Source organism: Heloderma suspectum, chromosome 5 (assembly GCF_057233095.1).
Source record: "Heloderma suspectum isolate Gila_16-S chromosome 5, 16-S_ref, whole genome shotgun sequence".
NCBI lineage: Eukaryota > Metazoa > Chordata > Lepidosauria > Squamata > Helodermatidae > Heloderma > Heloderma suspectum.
In genome coordinates, this window is record NC_139462.1 from 22326810 (window position 1) to 22344626 (window position 17817).

Sequence of the window (17817 nt, forward strand, 5' to 3'; positions counted from 1 at the left end):
TGGGGGCTAACCCCTTACTCCTTTTTCTCAAACATCTGCATGTAAGCTGCAATGTTAGGGTAACATCATGGTTTCTGAAAGGTGGCAAGGTCAAGAGGCAAGGCTGCTGTGCACTGCAATGTAGAGGGTGGGGCCAGGACTTATAGTCCCATGCCCTTATTCACACATTGCCATAACCTGTTCAGACATGAAGCTTAATGTCTGAACAGGACAGGAGCTATAGTTTAGCTGTATTCAGGACTTATCAGGATCTGTCTGTGCATGTGGTGGGTTTCAGAATGTGGGGTTACACTTGAAATATTGGCCAAAACAAAGTTCTGGTGATACAGCATAGACTAGTCAGAGTAATTTCTTCTTTCCCTGCCTTGTGTTTCATTGTTTAATAAACAATGATTAATGATCTCACAAGCATCCATTCTTTTGGAAAGGAAAGTAACGTCTTCCTCTGCTTGTTAAAGTATACCATTGCCTTTCAAAAATATTTGTTTTTCATGCTGTAGCTGGACAGATTAAAGTCTCAACTGTGTGTTCTTTAATGAGCAATACCATCTAAAGTCCTACCATTTATTTTTCTCCAATGGATTCTGGGAAAGATTGAAGGCAAAAGGAGAAGGGGACGGCAGAGGATGAGATGGCTTGATAGCATCACCGATGCAATGAATATGAACTTGAGCACATTCCGGGAGAGAGCGGAGGACAGGAAGGCCTGGCGTGCTATGGTCCATGGGGTCACGAAGAGTCGGACACGACTTAACGACTTAACGACTGAACAACAACAACAAAGTTGAGATGCCTAAGGGCGCAATCCTATGGGGACAGGTGGCTGCCTCCAAACTCAGAGGCGACTGCCTATCCAATGCAGGGCAGGAGCAGCGTGGAGGGGATCTTCAGCCACCCTGCATTTGTGGCTAGAAAGCCGATTTTGGCTGTCTAGCTGAGGGAAGGTGGAGCAGGGGAGGAGGCTGCCGGACGAGACATAGGATGTGTCGTACCAGCATTTCCACCTTCCCCACCCTGGAATGCCCCCTGGAACACCCTGTTTTGGCCCCTCCACACACTCCTCTTCCGAGTGGAGAGTGCGGGGCCATTCCGCACTGCCTGCGAGGCAGCGTGGAAATGGGGGAAGGTCTGTTCCCGGAAAACCACATATCCTATGGACATCTAGCCTCAGACTAGTGGCCGTAGGATTGCTCTCTACATGACTAAGAATTGGTGCCAGAGTTTGCTGGCTTTCCTCTTCCTCATCCTTTCTTCCTTTTGTGATGTGCCTTTTAGATCAGAAGCCTGAAGGCAGCGACTGCCTTGCTTTTATTGATCTTATGTAAGCTACTCTAGAAGTATTTTCAGCTGAAAGAGAAGAGTAAAAATGCTGTTAAAATAAAATAAAAAAATAAATAACTTCACTGCTCATTTGGAAGCTTTAGCCTTCTATCAAAAACATATCCTCAGGCTCAGGATGTAAATAAAAGACGCAGCAGCAGAGATCATCAGGCTAAAGCGCATCCAGATAGCAGTAAAATATTTGATTAAAATTGAGAAAGGTCTAAAGGCTGATGCCTCTCAGATTATATTTATTTTTCCCATGTTCTTTGGTTTGTTGTTTGTCTGCCTAGCAGTTGCAGGTTCAAGGGTCCAAGAGTTCCAAGGTGGTCAGCAAAAAGAGGGATTAGGCAAAAGGCAACGTCTCAGCAATCCAGGTCACAGGCAACAAGGTTTCAAGGTGACACAGCAGACAAGGGCCAGGCAGGCAGAGGGCCGAAATCCAGTCCAGGTAATCAGCAACAGGGTCCCAAGGCAACACAGCAAAGAAGGAGCAGACAGAAGGAGAGTCAGAGTTCAGTCCAGCAGTAGTCACACCAGGAAGCATTCCAAAGTCAAGGCCAAGGAAGCTTGAGTCAGGAAGGTCTGGCCAACATTGTTTCAGCCTTAAACTGCTTTTTTTTTTTTTTATGCAGAGGCTGTCACAGCTACCCTTAAGCTTTAGCTGTGAGCTGTTAGTGACTGCAGTTGAAAAGACCCTCCTTGTGAGCAAGCCTCCTATGTACAAATAGGACTTTTCTCACAAGGAGGCCTCTAGCTCAGTCTAGCACTCCTTCTCAGTTCCTGCCTTTTTTTTTTTTGGCAGCATCTCTCCTGAGGAGTGGAGGGTTTCTCTGCCTCCACCTCTGAGGCAGAGTCTTTGTCCTCCACAGATGATACCCTCATGGTAGTCACATCTGAGGGCCCAGGCTCCTCCTGGCCTACTGGCAGATCTTTGGCATTGCTGGTGGCAGGTGGTTCCTGGTCCTCTAGCTCTTCCTCCAAGGAGGAGTCTTCCAGCAGAGGCATGATATAGCCATAAGCAGACTGACAAGGAATATCTCTGGAGATAAGACTATAATTACTTGACCTTTTGTAGTTCCTTTTCAATTAGGTACCAAGTCTGTGACAAAACTGGTATGTTAGAATGTGGGTTGAGTGGATGTATACATAGTTCAGTGTGTGGTGAGACAAATAGGTGACAGCTTGGCCTGGCTCGCTGTGCAGAGTTGCTACCATAATTTCCTCTAAAGGAAAACTGTGATAATTTCCTCCCCATGCAAAACCTATAAGCCAAATAATGCATAGTTCAGACATTACACCAAACTGGTTAAGGAAGCTGGACTGTGGTTTGACATGCTGTCTGAATTGATGAACCATCTAACAAACCGAAATTAGAAACCATGGCTTGTGCTAGGCATGGATTGTTATTATGTTTGAATTGACAAATCATAGTTATGGTAATTGCTACACTTTCAGACACTGCTGCAGTGAGGAGATGAGAGTGGATATATGAACCTGAGTGCTGAGAGGAGAGAAAACCAAAGCAAACAAGAAACTCTAAACTATGGTTTGCATGTAGTACATTGGAAGGTCAGTACCTTAACTTGGATTCCAAACCACAGTCAGTGCAGATCATGGTTTAGTGAGGTGTCAAAACTGAGCCAAAATAGTGTTGATAAGACTAGTGAATATTCTCAAGTGGCTTCTACCCATCCCCAGGTGACCATCTAATTTCATCTAAAGTGAAACTCAAAATTGAATTTTGGAGTTTGTTCTCAGATGAAACCATTGCAAGAATTACAAGGGGAGCAAATAAGAGTTTCAGTAAGACTAGGAAAATTTTGAGGCAGGATGGGGGTGGTGCGCGAGGCTACAATTTTTTTTTTTTTTGCTAAGCCACTCTGGGAAGTTTTATATGACATGTTAAATGTGACCTAAGTTGTAAGCTGGCCATTAGATGAGGGACCACAGAAGTGCTTTACCATGTGCTGAATTCTGTGCAAGTCTACTCAGCTCCCATTCTCAACACTCCAGTGTATAGGATGTCCTCTTTTACAGAAGGCAGGCCTCTATTTTAGAGGCTGCAAAAGGATTGTCCTCTATTTTGAAGGTGTCCTCTATTTGAAGGGCTGTCCAGTCCAAGTCTGATTTAAAGATAAAGAACCACCAGAAAGGAGAACTGGGCCTTGACGTTGCCCATCAAAAGTTAGCACCTGGACTAAGTAGGTACACTAGGGTTGTACGGACTGTGTAAAACCGCACCATCTGTGTTTTGTGGTTCATCAGGCACCTTTTGTTCCATCGTCCGCTCAAAGATGGATGCAAATTGGGTTACGTAAGAGGTTTCATAACAATTTACATAATTTACTTTAGTACATAACATTTAGTGTATTGTCCCCCATTCCATTCAAGTTTTCCTCATGAGACATTTGTGTATTTTTCTACGAATAAATATACAAAAAAATTCAGGAAAGTAAAAAAAAAAAAACCACCCGGAAGTCCATGGACTCCATGTGGCTCGAGGAGGTCATGCATTTTATGCATTTCCTGTTTTTTGGCAATTTGCAAGTGGCCAACCTACCAGTTTGGCAGAGGTGAATTCTGAGCACCTCAAAAACCAGATGTCGAAAGCAAATGACTTGCTTCTAATGAGTTACTTATATCTAGCATTGTGTTTGGGCAGCTGAATAAGCCTTCTGACTAGAGCTCTCTGTGTTTTATAACAACAGTGAATTTACCACTGGCTTTATTTTCCTGACTGAGATAGACCTATAATCACAAAGGCACTTCTATTTTAAAATAAGTTAAGTGACCTTCTGTCTAATCAGGTACCCATCCTGGGAATTAGATAAGAAGCTACTTTGCTTTGACTTCTTCCAAGGTCAAACGTATTATTTGCCTTGGCTCAAAGTGGAGGCAGAGTTGGCTGCTGATATGCTTGTTTTACAATTGATTTCATGCCCCCCTTTCCCCAGATACGCACAGAGAGAAAGAGAGAGAGAGAGAGAGAGAGAGAGAGAGAGTTATTCACTTGTGCCTTTCAAAATGTCTAAGCAGTAAAAACAAACCACTGGGAATCTGACTAGAGTATTATAAAATGTTCAGGTTTTGAGAGGCTGTTCCTCTTTATTACTGTAAGGATTTTGTTCAGTCTGGACATTTGTTTTCTTCTCCTTTCTCTGCAGCCCTTAGCAGTGGTACTGTTAACCTTTCTAAGAAGAAGCAGACAAATTCCAAAAATTTAGGCAGTGCCAGGGGCCCGGAGGATGGGTGAATCAGGGCACAATGGCTGGCTGGGGAATGCTGGGAATTGTAGGACTTTTTCTCTATCTAAACACGCTTAGGATTGCGCCCTCAGTCTATTTGTAATCTGTGTCACTTCTGCATCGGTTCACTTAAGTTTGTTCTATCCTGTTTTCTCATTTATTTGTGATGCATGTGTGCTTCTTTTAAAGTCTGCACAAAAATGTCCATTAAAAATCTATTTTTATTCATTCATTTGAAGGATTTTTACCGTTCTTCAGCCAAAAAAAGCTCCCAGGGTAGCTTACAATGATCAATAATAAGACAGTCCCTGCTGTGAGGTTTATTTATTTATTTATTGCATTTTTATCCTGCCTTTCTTCATCTTGCAAGGAGCCCAAGGCAGCTTAACACTATCCTCCGCCTCTCCACGTTATCCTCGCAACACCCACCCTGTGAGGTAGGTTGGGCTGAGAGTCTGTGACTGACCCAAAGTCGCCCAGTGAGCTTTATGACTGAGTGGGGACTAGAATCTGGATCTCCTGGCTCCCAGTCCAACACCCTCACCACTCCACCAATGACACCAAAGGAAAAAGGATTGAAAGGGAAGAGGAAAAAGCAAATTGAGGCACTACTTCTTAGTTACAAAATTCTTACAGTGACCAGCTGGAATACAAAAAGTCAAGGAGACCTGGAGCCAAATGTTGCTGGTGTCTCAGCCAAGCTGGTGAAGTGGCCCTGCTTCCCTTCTCTCCCTCCACTGCTGCCAGGTGACAAGTGGTAGAGGAGGAACCAGATGGAGGTGGCTTCTCAACAGACGTGATGGTGGCCATCCAGCTGATCTACCCATCATGGAAAACTAGACTAGGGTGATAGAATTCTGGACTGCACTACAAGTTGGGGTGGTGTCATTTTTTTTTAATGCTCACACAAATCTGCCTGCAAATAAGTAAGCTAGCACACTAGAGATAATTTTTTTTTTAGCATAGTTGTTATCCAGTTTTGCTAACTAGCTTACAACATGCAGGGAACTTTTATGTGCAGGAACATTCAAAACTGTTACATCCCACCTAGTGTTATGAGATCCAATTGTTCCTACTGTGGCTGTATCTTGTGGCACTGACTAGCCAAGTGCCATACCAAACATTCCGCAACAAATGGGCCAGAAAGATCCTGATGGAAATGGGATGCAAGTGAGTCCTTTACCATTTGGCTAAGGGGTTGAGGTTCTACTACCACCAGATTCATTTTAAATGTTGTTGTTCAGTCGTTCAGTCATGTCCGACTCTTTGTGACCCCATGGACCATAGCACGCCAGGCCTTCCTGTCCTGCTCTCTCTCCCGGAGTGTGCTCAAGTTCATATTCAATGCATCGGTGATGCTATCTAGCCATCTCATCCTCTGTCGTCCCCTTCTCCTTTTGCCTTCAGTCTTTCCCAGCATCAGTGTCTTTTCCAGAGAGTTTTCTCTTCGCATTAGGTGGCCAAAATATTTGAGCTTCAGCTTCAGTATCTGTCCTTCCAATGAGCAGTCAGGGTTGATTTCCTTTAGGATGGACTGATTTGACCTCCTTGCAGTCCAGGGGGCTCGTAAGAATCTTCTCCAGCACCACAGTTAGAAAGCATCAATTCTTCGGCGCTCAGCCTTCCTTATAGTCCAGCTCTCACAGCCATACATTACTACTGGGAAAACCATAGCTTTGATTAGACGGACCTTTGTCGGCAAGGTGATGTCTCTGCTTCTTACTATGCTGTCTAGGTTTTATTTATTTATTTTATTTATTTATTTCATTTCTATACCGCCCAATAGCCGAAGCTCTCTGGGCGGTTCGTCTGCCCAGTTCGTCTCTCTGGGTGGTTCGTCTGGTATCGTCTGCATATCGGAGGTTGTTGATAATTCTCCCGGCAATCTTAATTCCGACCTGTGATTCATCCAACCCGGCGTTTCTCATGATGTACTCTGCATATAAGTTAAATAAGCAGGGTGACAATATGCAGCCTTGTCGTTTGCCATAGCTTTCCTCCCAAGGAGCAAGCGTCTTTTGATTTCATGGCTACAGTCACCGTCTGCGGTGATCTTGGAGCCCAAGAAAATAAAATCTGTCACTGCTTCCATTTCTTCCCCTTCTATATGCCAGGAAGTGATGGGGCCAGATGCCATGATCTTCATTTTTTTAATGTTGAGTTTCAAACCAGCTTTTGCACTCTCCTCTTTCACCCTCAACAAGAGGCTCTTTAGATCCTCTTCGCTTTCTGCCATGAGGGTGGTATCGTCTGCATATCGGAGGTTGTTGATAATTCTCCTGGCAATCTTAATTCCGACCTGTGATTCATCCAACCCGGCGTTTCTCATGATGTACTCTGCATATACGTTAAATAAGCAGGGTGACAATATGCAGCCTTGTCGTACTCCTTTCCCAATTTTGAACCACTCGGTTGACCATGTCTGGTTCTTACTGTTGCTTCTTGACCCTCGTACAGGTTTCTCAGGAAACAGGTAAGGTGGTCTGGTACTCCCATCTCTTTAAGAATTTGCCACAGTTTGTTGTGATCCACACAATCAAAGGCTTTAGCGTAGTCAATGAAGCAGAAATAGACGTTTTTCTGGAATTCTCTTGCTTTCTCCATGATCCAGCGAACGTTGGCGATTTGATCTCTAGTTCCTCTGCCTCTTCGAAACCCAGCTTGTACTTCCGGTATTTCTCGGTTTGCATACTGCTGAAGCCTAGCTTGTAGGATTTTGAGCATCACGTTGCTGGCATGTGAAATGAGCGCAATTGTGCGGTAGTTTGAACACTCTTTGGCGTTGCCCTTCTTTGGAATTGGAATGTAAACTATAGGGATGGTGGAGAATTTCTCCCCGAATCTTCGGGAGGCCGAATGCCAACGCATTCGGCCCCCCGAAATTGGTGGGGAAATTCTCCGCCGGCCCCCCGCCCCCCCCCCGGGATGGGACTTACCTCCTGTGAATGTCCCTCCCAGCGGCGGTTCAGCAGCTTTTCGTCGGGGGCGGCGGCCGGTCTCCCGACCAGCTGCCGCTGCCACCATTGTAAAAAAAAAAAAAGTAAAGTAAAAAAACAACAACACACACCCGTGATAGGCTACGTAACAACACACACCCATGATAGGCTAGATTTCCAAAGTCAGCCGTGATAGGCTACGTAAATCATCACGTAGCCTATCGCGGGTTACTTTGGGAAAAAAAAAAGTGCGTACGCAAATGGTGGCGGCCCATGGGCGCCGCCATTTGCGTTCCTTATTTTGACACATCTAGTCTACGTAAAGATTTACGTAGACTACGGCAAAAATAAGGGCAACGCAAATAGCGTTCCCTTATTTTCGCCGTAGTCTAGGTAAATCTTTACGTAGACTAGACGTGCCAAAATAAGGAATGCAAATGGCGACGCCCATGGGCCGCCGCCATTTGCGTACGCGCTTTTTTTTTTCCAAAGTCACCCGTGATAGGCTACGTGACGATTTACATAGCCTATCACGGCTGACTTTGGAAATCTAGCCGTGATAGGCTACGTAAATCGTTACGTAGCCTATCACGGGTGTGTGTGTGTGTGTTTTTACTTTTTTTTTCGCAGCCGGGGAGACGGGGCGCTTCTACCCGGCCTGAATTTCGCCGGCGAGGGATGGGGCGCCTCCCCCCCGGCCTGAATTTCGGCTGGGCGAGGCGGGGCGCCTCCCCCCCTCGCCTGAACTTCGGGGGGAGAACCGAAGCGCCTCCCCCCCACTGCGAAGCAAGCTTCGAGAACAGGTAAGGGACTTTCATCCATCCCTAGTAAACTGACCTTTTCCAGTCTTGTGGCCACTGTTGAGTGTTCCAGATTTGTTGGCATATTGAATGCAGCACTTTAACAGCATCATCTTTTAGGATTTTAAATAGCTCAGCTGGAATACTGTCATCTCCGCTAGCTTTGTTGTTACTAATGCTTCCTAAGGCCCACTTGACTTCACTCTCTAGGATGTCCGGCTCAAGTTCAGTGACCGCCCTATCATGGCTATCAGAGACATTCAGATCTTTCCTGTATAGTTCTTCTGTGTATTCTTGCCACCTCCTCTTAATCTCATCTGCTTCTGTTAGGTCCCTGCCTTCTTTGTCCTTTATCATGCCCGTCTTTGCACAAAACGTTCCCTTGAGATCTCCAATTTTCTTGAAGAGATCTCTAGTCTTTCCCATTCTGTTGTTTTCCTCGATTTCTTTGCATTGTTCATTTAAGAAGGCCTTCTTGTCTTTCCTTGCTATTCTCTGGAACTCTGCATTCAGTTGGATATAGCTTCCCCTTTCTCCCTTGCTTTTCGCTTCCCTTCGTTCTTCAGCTACTTGTAAAGCCTCATCAGACAGCCACTTGGCTTTCTTGCAGTTCTTTTTCTTTGGGATGGATTGAGTTGCTGCCTCCTGAACAATGTTACGGACCTCCGTCCATAGTTCCTCAGGCACTCTGTCTATCTGGTCTAATCCCTTAAATCTATTCCTCACCTCCACTGTATATTCATAAGGGATATGATTTAGGTCATACCTGAATGGTTTAGTGGTTTTCCCTACGTTCTTCAATTTAAGCTGAAATTTTGCAACAAGAAGCTCATGATCTGAGCCACAGTCAGCTCCAGGTCTTGTTTTTACTGACTGTATAGAGCTTCTCCATCTTTGGCTGCAAAGGACATAATCAATCTGATTTCGATATTGACCATCTGGTGGTGTCCATGTGTAGAGTCGCCTCTTGTGCTGTTGGAAAAGAGTGTTTGCTATGATGAGCGTGTTCTCTTGGTAAAACTCTATTAGCTTTTGTCCTGCTTCATTTTGTACACCAAGGCCATGCCTGCCTGTTATCCCGGTGATTTCTTGACTTCCTACTTTAGCATTCCAATCCCCTATGATGAAGAGGTCATCTTTTTTTGGTGTTAGTTCTAGAAGGTGTTGTAGGTCTTTATAGAACCGATTAACCTCAGCTTCTTCGGCATCAGTGGTTGGGGCATAGACCTGAATTACTGTGATGTTGAATGGCTTGCCTTGGATTCGTACTGAGATCATTCTATCGTTTTTAAGATTGTACCCCAGTACTGCTTTTCCCACCCTTTTGTTGACTATAAGTGCTACTCCATTTCTTCTAAGGGATTCTTGCCCACAGTAGTAGATATGATGGTCGCCTGAATTAAATTCGCCCATGCCTGTCCATTTTAGTTCGCTGATTCCCAAGATGTCAATGTTCAATCTTGCCATCTCATGTTTGACCACCTCCAGCTTACCTTGATTCATTGATCTGACATTCCAGGTTCCTAAACAATATTGTTCTTTACAGCATCGGATTTTCTTTTCACCACCAGACACATCCACAGCTGAGTGTCCTTTCGGCTTTGGCCCAGCAGCTTCACTCTTTCTGGCACTACTTGGAAATACCCTCTGCTCTTCCCCAGTAGTATATTGGACACCTTCCGACCTGAGGGGCTCATCTTCCGGCGTCATCTCTTTTAGCCTTGTGATACGTTCCATGGGGTTTTCTTGGCAAGAATACTGGAGTGGGTTGCCATTTCCTTCTCCAGTGGACCACATTTTGTCAGAACTCTCTGCCATGACCTGTCCAGCATAGCTTATGGCTTCACGGAGTTACGCAAGCCCCTTCGCCACAACAAGGCAGTGATCCATGAAGGGGTTATTTTAAATGGCTCTACCTTAAAATGCTTCTTTACATTGTTCTCCACATGCATTAATGGGCCAACCCTTTTAAAATGCCATTTAGCATGGCAGCCATTACTATTTCAGTTTCATTGCTTCCTCGCAAACAGACTGTGTCCAATCCATTGCCCCATGACTATGCATCTAAATGAAATACTTAGTCTATATGCTGAATTTTTAAATGCCATCTGCTCATTTATTACAATCCAGCATTTTGCTGACATAAGGCTGGAATGTGCTTCTATGGTTAGCTGAGTCAGCTATTTGCTTTTCAGCAAGAGCCTCCTCTAAACAAAGCAAGATCAATTCTCCTTAGAAGTTGTAAAGCTGGGGCCACAAGGATGTGATGGAGAAGGATCTTTGCAAGCTAACATGCAGCTCGCAAGAGAGGGCAAATGAAGCTGCTCTTTCAGATTCCAGACATCTTTTTTTAGACTCCGTATTGCTAAAGAGCTTCTCAGCCGCAATGAAGAGAAACTGCATTAAAGCTGAAGGTTTCCTGGAATACTTAGAGACTATGGGCCAGTTTGGATAAAAAGCTAAGCCGTAGCCAGGAGGAGGAGATCAGAGCCATCCACTTCCAGTTTTAAACTAACCAAAGGTCTCTGTTACATCAAAACCCAGGGAACACAGGTTAGTTTAAACCAGGGGTGAAGGATATGGATACATACACATACACACACACACACACACACACACACATATTTATATCCCTCTTTTTTCCCTCTTGCAAAGAACCCAAGGGAACTTACATAGTCCTCCTCTCCATTTTATTCTCACAACAACCCTGTGAGGGAGGTTAGGCTGAGAGTCAGTGAATGGCCCAAGGTCACCCGTGAGTTTCATGGCTGGGTGGGGACTAGAACCCTGATCTCCCAAGCCCCAGTCAAACACTCTAACCACTACACCACACTGCAGCATACCCTGCTGAGGTCTGCATTCCCTCAGGGGTAATCTGTTGGGAGGGGGGTCACATGCCAACAGTGAGCAGGGCCAAGTGGGCAGGACCAGAGCCAAAAGTGATTGGGACTGCCCTTTTTCTTTCTCTCTTTATTCCATCCCTTTCTCTCTTGCACTCTCTCCCCCTCTCTTTGTGTCACCCCTTTCTCTCTCTTTGTCTCTCATTTGGAACCCCCTTCTCTGTCTCTGTCTCTGTCTCTCTCCCTCCTTCTCTTCCTCCTTGCCCAGTGGGCTGCCAGGGGAGGGAAAGTTCACTCTTGCCGAAAGTCTGGGCTGAGAACTTACAGAGGACTTTTCAAATTAGGCTGAGGGCTGCAGGTTGTCCACCCCAGGTTTAAACTGTGGTTGATATACAAGCCAGGATAATAAGAATTACTGTTTAATTCTGGCTTCTTTGAACTAACCAGAGTTTAAGCTACCCAGTATTCTCCTGAATTCAGATGTAACAAGGAGCTCTGGTTAGTTTAAAAGTGGAAGCTAAAGTTTCCAATCCTGTCCTTGCAGCCACGAGCAGGACAGGAAGGGATTGTGCAAGAATGAATTCATTCATATAATATTAAAACATAGTTTAGCATTACATCCAAAAAGGCTCTCTAATATCTACTAGTCTTCGTGGATGTTACTTTGCCCCCTGAGATTCCACCCCATGCAGAGATCAAGAACAGATCTCAGGCTCACACATTCCTTCTACACTTCCCCCATGATCCATTTTAGGTAGGAAAGAACTGGGAGGAGAAACAGCTTTGACCAGTGGAGGCTGGTGGCTCTGATGTCAGTGGGGCAGTGCATTCAGTCCAGGTCACAGTCGGAAGCAGTCAGAACTCTAAAGGAGTGAGGCAAGGTCCTTCGCACCAGCCACCAGCTGCCACTGGCTTTGACTATTTCCAGCCTTCTATATAAAGTTCCCACACCTCAATATAAAATCAGCCAAGGATAAAACCAGCACTATTCAAAAACTAGAAGGTAGCTGGGCTCATTTGAAGGTTGGCTTTGTCTTGTGTATGGTCTCCCACAGGACATCTTCACCCAAAATAATCCCCCCAGCCATGTGATATCTTTGTTCCAGCCTCATGATATTATTTTGAGTGCATGTATGTGTGTGCATAGTTTTGGTTTGTTTTTATTCTTTTGTGAACTGCTTCGGGATTTGTGTCAAATGACAAGTGGTATATAAATATTGCAGATAAATAAATAAACCCATCCAGAAGTCTGCTATGAAAAGGGTGTCTTTCAGCAGATTGATTTGGTGAGGAGCCAGCCACACAATAGGCTGCTAAAACATGTAATGCACATGTAACCACATCTGTAGACAGGGCCAACTATGTGGTTAAGCCCAGCATAACCAGCCCTCCATTTCCACAAATGTGAAAGAGCTGTGGTAATGCTGGCCTAATTCATATGGTCAGAGGCTATAGATAACTACACTCCCACATAGCTACAGTAATCCTGCGGTAGACTTCTAAGTAGTTACTGCATAGCTCCTCAACCTGGATCTACCAAGAGTACTACTTCCTAAATTCACATTCCAGGTCTTTTCTTCTGCAGCCTCCCCAATCTGGTGCCCTCTCCAGATGTTGTGAATGCCAAGTCCTGTGATGTCATCCCTGACTGGGGACTGGGCCATGCTGACTGGGGCTGATGAGACTTGGAGACCAAAACATCTGGAAGGGACCACATTGGGTATGGCTGCTTTAATGCACCACATAATCCCCAATAAGGGCACGATCCCATGGCAGCTAGTCAGCGGCTAGATGGCCATAGTATAGGTCAGTTCCCGGGAACCGACCTTGTAGTCCGCGCTCTAAGGTCCCTCCACCCACTCCTGTGCTGCCTCATAGGCAGCGCAGAATGGCCCTGCACTCTGGGCTCGGAACAGGAGCATGGAGCGGTGAAAATGGGGTGTTCCTGGGGGCGTGCCAGGGCGGGGAGGGCAGAGGTGCCACTCCAACATTTCCTATGCGTCATCTAGTGTTCACCACCACCACCCCGCTCCGACTTCCCTCGGCTAGACAGCCAAAATCTGCTGTCTAGCTGTGAATGCAGGGCAGCTGAAATGCAGAGGGGACGATCCCCTCCGCACTTCTCCTGCCCTGCATTGGATAGGCGGTCGTCTCTGAGTTTGGAGGCGGGCAGGCGGCCACCTATCCCGATAGGATTGCGCCCCAATTAGGGATGTCAGAGAATTCCACCACAGATCTCGGTGAGGCCGAATGCCAGTGCATTCAGCCCCCTGAAATCCGTGGCGGAACGAAGCCCCCCCCCGCCCCCTCACCCTGCGAAAGGCACGCGAAACAGGACACCTACCTGCTGCCGTTCACGCTGACTTGCGAATTGTGGCTGCGGCCGCCATTCGCTTCATCACTATAGCCGTGATAGGCTACATAAATACTTACGTAGCCTATCACGGCTAACATAGGGATGCCATTTGCGTCCCTGCGGAAGCCGTGATAGGCTGCGTAAGTATTTACGTAGCCTATCATGGCAAAAAAAACAGGGAACGCAAACGGCGGCCGCCATAGCTGCCACCATTTGCGTTTGCTGTGTTTGGGTTTTTTTTGCCATGATAGGCTACGTAAATATTTACGACGTAGCCTATCACGGCAAAATACAGGGATGCAAATGGTGGCGGCCACGGCAGCCGCCATTTGTGTCCCTGCAGGCTGCCCGGCGGCCGGATGTCCAGCTGCGGGTGGTCCTGGCTGGCGGCTCCGCGGAATGTTGATGGAGCTGGCTGGAGAGAATTTCGGGGGAGGGACGGAGCGCCTCTCCCCCACCGCGAATGTCACCCTTCGAAAAGGTGACTTTCGTACATCCCTAGCCCCAAGAGATTTTTTTTTCAGTGAAAAAAAAACCTGGAATGTTTTTCTTCCATCTTGTAATCTGGTAACTGCTGCTAAGAGAATAAGAAGCAGACTTGGCATGGCCTGTGAGGAACAATACAGCCTCTTGTTTCTGGAAGACCATCCTCTTTATCTCTCATGTGGTTCCTTGCAAACTGGCTTCAACTGCTTAGAGAAAACACCTGGCGTCTCATTATTGTTCTTTCTGTTGCACTTTCTTTCACAGTGTTCTTGTTAGGTACAGGTAACTTTTAATCTTGATGACATTCTGCTTACATTGGCACTAGCAGCATGAATTCTCTCGGGTTAATTTATCCTTGAACAGAAGGATCTGTTTTGGAATATACTGGGTGGATGTATAGCTGCCCTAAAATTCTATATTTTCTGCTTTTAGTTTTCTCTCGATGTGCTGTTGTCTAGCAGCCAGCATCTTGAGGATTATTTTATCATTTAAAGTATTGTGATTGTAAGAATTTTTTTATGGTGCCAATTTTTTGCCAGAATTGTGTTACAGTTCTCTATTATATTAAGTTGTTGTATATTACACCCTTGTATTTAACAACTCACCTCTTCACCATGCCAGTGAATAAGTAGGCTGTGCAGGATCAGGATGGATTGCTCCTCTGCTCCTCCACCAGCCTGCTTGGCTTCTGTTCTCACAATGGAATAAGTGGTTTCTCCTTCTCCATGGCCAGCACAGAGATCTGCCCCTCCTCCACCAGCGTGCTTGACAGAGGATTTTTGTTTTACTACTAGTCTGCTAGGCTACTAGCCTGCATAGAATCATAGAATAGTAGGGTTGGAAGGGGCCTACAAGGCCATCGAGTCCAACCCCCTGCTCAATGCAGGAATCCAAGTCAGAGCATCCCTGACAAATAGCTGTCCAGCCTCGTCTTGAAGGCCTCCAGTGTGGGAGAGCCCACCACCTCCCCAGGTAATTGGTTCCATTGCCGTATTGCTCTGACACTCAGGAAGTTTTTCCTGATGTTCAGTCGGAATCTGGCTTCCTGTAACTTGAGCCCATTATTCTGTGTCCTGCACTCTGGGATGATCAAGAAGAGATCCTGGCCTTCTTCTCTGTGACAACCTTTCAAGTACTTGAAGAGTGCTATCATATCTCCCCTCAGTCTTCTCTTCTCAAGGCTAAACATGCCCAGTTCTTTCAGTCTCTCTTCATAGGGCTTTGTTTCCAGTCCCCTGATCATCTTTGTTGCCCTCCTTTGAACCCTCTCCAGCTTGTCTGCATTCTTCTTAAAGTGTGGTGCCCAGAACTGGACACAGTACTCCAGATGAGGCCTAACCAGTGCTGAGTAGAGGGGAACTAGTACTTCCCGGGATTTGGAAGCGATGCTTCTATGAATGCAGCCCAAAATAGCATTTGCCTTTTTTGCAGCCACATCACATTGTTGGCTCATATTCAGCTTGTGATCGACGACAATTCCAAGATCCTTCTCGCTCGTAGTGTGGTTGAGCCACGTATCCCCCATCTTGTAACTGTGCATTTGGTTTCTTTTTCCTAGGTGCAGAACTTGGCATTTGTCCCTATTAAATGCCATTCTGTTGTTTTCTGCCCAGCACTCCAGTCTATCCAGATCACTTTGAATTTTGTTTCTGTCTTCCAAAGTATTAGCTATCCCTCCCAATTTTGTGTCATCTGCAAATTTGATCAGCATTCCCTGCACCTCCTCCTCCAAGTCATTAATAAAAATATTGACGAGCACTGGGCCCAGGACTGAGCCCTGCGGTACCCCACTCGTTACCTCTCCCCAGCTTGAGAAGGTCCCATTGATAAGCACTGTTTGAGTCCGATTCTGTAGCCAACTGTGGATCCACATGATCGTTGTTTCATCTAGCCCACTTCGAGCTAGTTTGCTCATCAGGATATCATGGGGTACTTTGTCGAAAGCTTTGCTGAAGTCGAGGTATATGATGTCTACAGCATTCCCACGGTCTACAAGGGAGGTGACTTGATCAAAAAATGAGATCAGATTTGTCTGGCAGGACTTGTTTTTGACAAATCCATGTTGGCTTCGAGTAATCACGGCATTGTTGTCAAGGTGCTTCCAGATGGATTGCTTTATGATCTGCTCCAGAATTTTCCCAGGGATTGATGTCAGACTGACTGGTCTGTAGTTCCCAGGTTCCTCCTTTTTACCCTTTTTGAAGATAGGGACAAAGTTAGCCCTCCTCCTGTCATCTGGCACTTCCCCGGTCCTCCATGATTTCTCAAAGAGAATAGACAGCGGTTCTGAGAGTTCTTCTGCCAGTTCCTTTATGACTCTAGGATGCAGTTCATCTGGCCCTGGAGATTTGAACTCATTCAAAGTAATGAGGTGTTCCTTGACCATATGCCTGTCGATCTCAAGCTGCAATCCTGCCCCTTCAGCCTGTACTTCGCCTTTGCCAGGGGGGTCATAGACCCTCTTTTGGGAGAAGACTGAGCCAAAGTAGGAATTGAGCACCTCTGCCTTTTCTTTGTCCTCTGTTATCATTTTGCCATCCTTATTTAATAGCTGAACAACCATTTCTTTCCTCTGCCTTTTACTATGCACGTAGCTGAAGAAAGCCTTTTTGTTGTTTTTAGCATCCCTCGCTAACCTCACCTCGTTCTCCGCTTTAGCCTTCCTGACGCCATCCCTGCAATTCTGTGCTACCTGCCTGTACTCTTCCTTTGTTACTTGGCCTTCTTTCCACTTCCTACATGTGTCCTTTTTTGTTTTCAGGTCATCCCTAAGGTTTTTGTGAAGCCACATTGGCTTCTTCTGTTGTCTTCCACCTTTTCTTCTTGTTGGAATTGTTTGTGATTGTGCCTTGAGAATTTCCTTTTTTAAAAGTTCCCACCCATCTTGGACTCCTTTTCTCGCTAGCATTGCTTGCCATGGGACCATGCTGGCTGCAAATGAGGGAGTTTCAGCTTCCCAACCTCTGTGGCTGGCATGGAAATGCAGGGTATTATTAGCCTCTTAGCAGGCTAGTAACTTTTGTGGGCCTATCTACAGAGCTGGTTATATTTATCGTAGCAACTTGTTGCATTCATCTTATAGCATTCATACTTATGCATGCCAAACTATAGTACCACTTGTCATAATTAGTAGTTACCTTATTTTCCACATATATATATTGGACATAACGAGGTTGCATCATCAGTGCATTTATTATACTGTAAATGCATTATTGCATGTTGGCAGTTAAGACTTGACAAGTTATTGTTGTTGTTGTTGTTACTGTTTTTAGGAGTTTGATTAAATAATTTGGACGTATTTCATTTTAATGCTTCCGATAAATTACTACTTTAGTTTTTCATGCATCATTACTGTTAATGTATTCTGATTCATTTACTTGCACTGTGTAATTATAATTCAGCATGTTTCCAAAATTTGCACCGAGTTGCAGATTTTATAGCTATTGTTTGCTTTTATCCATGAGATTTCCAGCCTCAAAATTTGTGTTTAGGATCTGAAATTTGCAGTTAGCATGGTCTGTTTTTTGACTGATTGCTCAACCTCTATTGTCTGTTGATTGACTGAGAAGCAGATACAATGAATGGCTATTCCCAAATGGATAATTGCATGCTTCATTTTACCCTATGTAAAGGTTATCTTTTCTTGGTTTTGTAGTCTTGAGTTGATGTTTCACAGTCTATGCACTTTAAGCATTCTTCCCAGTAATATTAAGACTGCAATCTTATGCACATTTCTTCTTATCTACAAAATATTTTAAATAAAATACATACATCATCGTCATCATCATCGTTTAATTTATATGCCGCTTTTCCACAAAAAGTGCCCAAAGT

The 17817-nt window shown here is 45.2% G+C and overlaps 1 protein-coding gene across 3 annotated transcripts in view; it reads left to right on the plus strand.

Moving 5' to 3' along the window:
• The window catches only part of ARHGAP24 (Rho GTPase activating protein 24), a 498319-nt gene that overhangs the window by 356338 nt on the left and 124164 nt on the right, over window positions 1-17817 (plus strand). The window contains exon 2 of one of the 3 annotated variants that reach the window (XM_084855554.1): window positions 2779-2892. The exons of the other annotated variants lie outside the window; for them this stretch is intronic. The gene's annotated coding sequence lies outside the window, so the exon portion shown is untranslated. The remainder of the gene's footprint in view (window positions 1-2778; window positions 2893-17817) is intronic. 3 annotated transcript variants of the gene reach the window in all.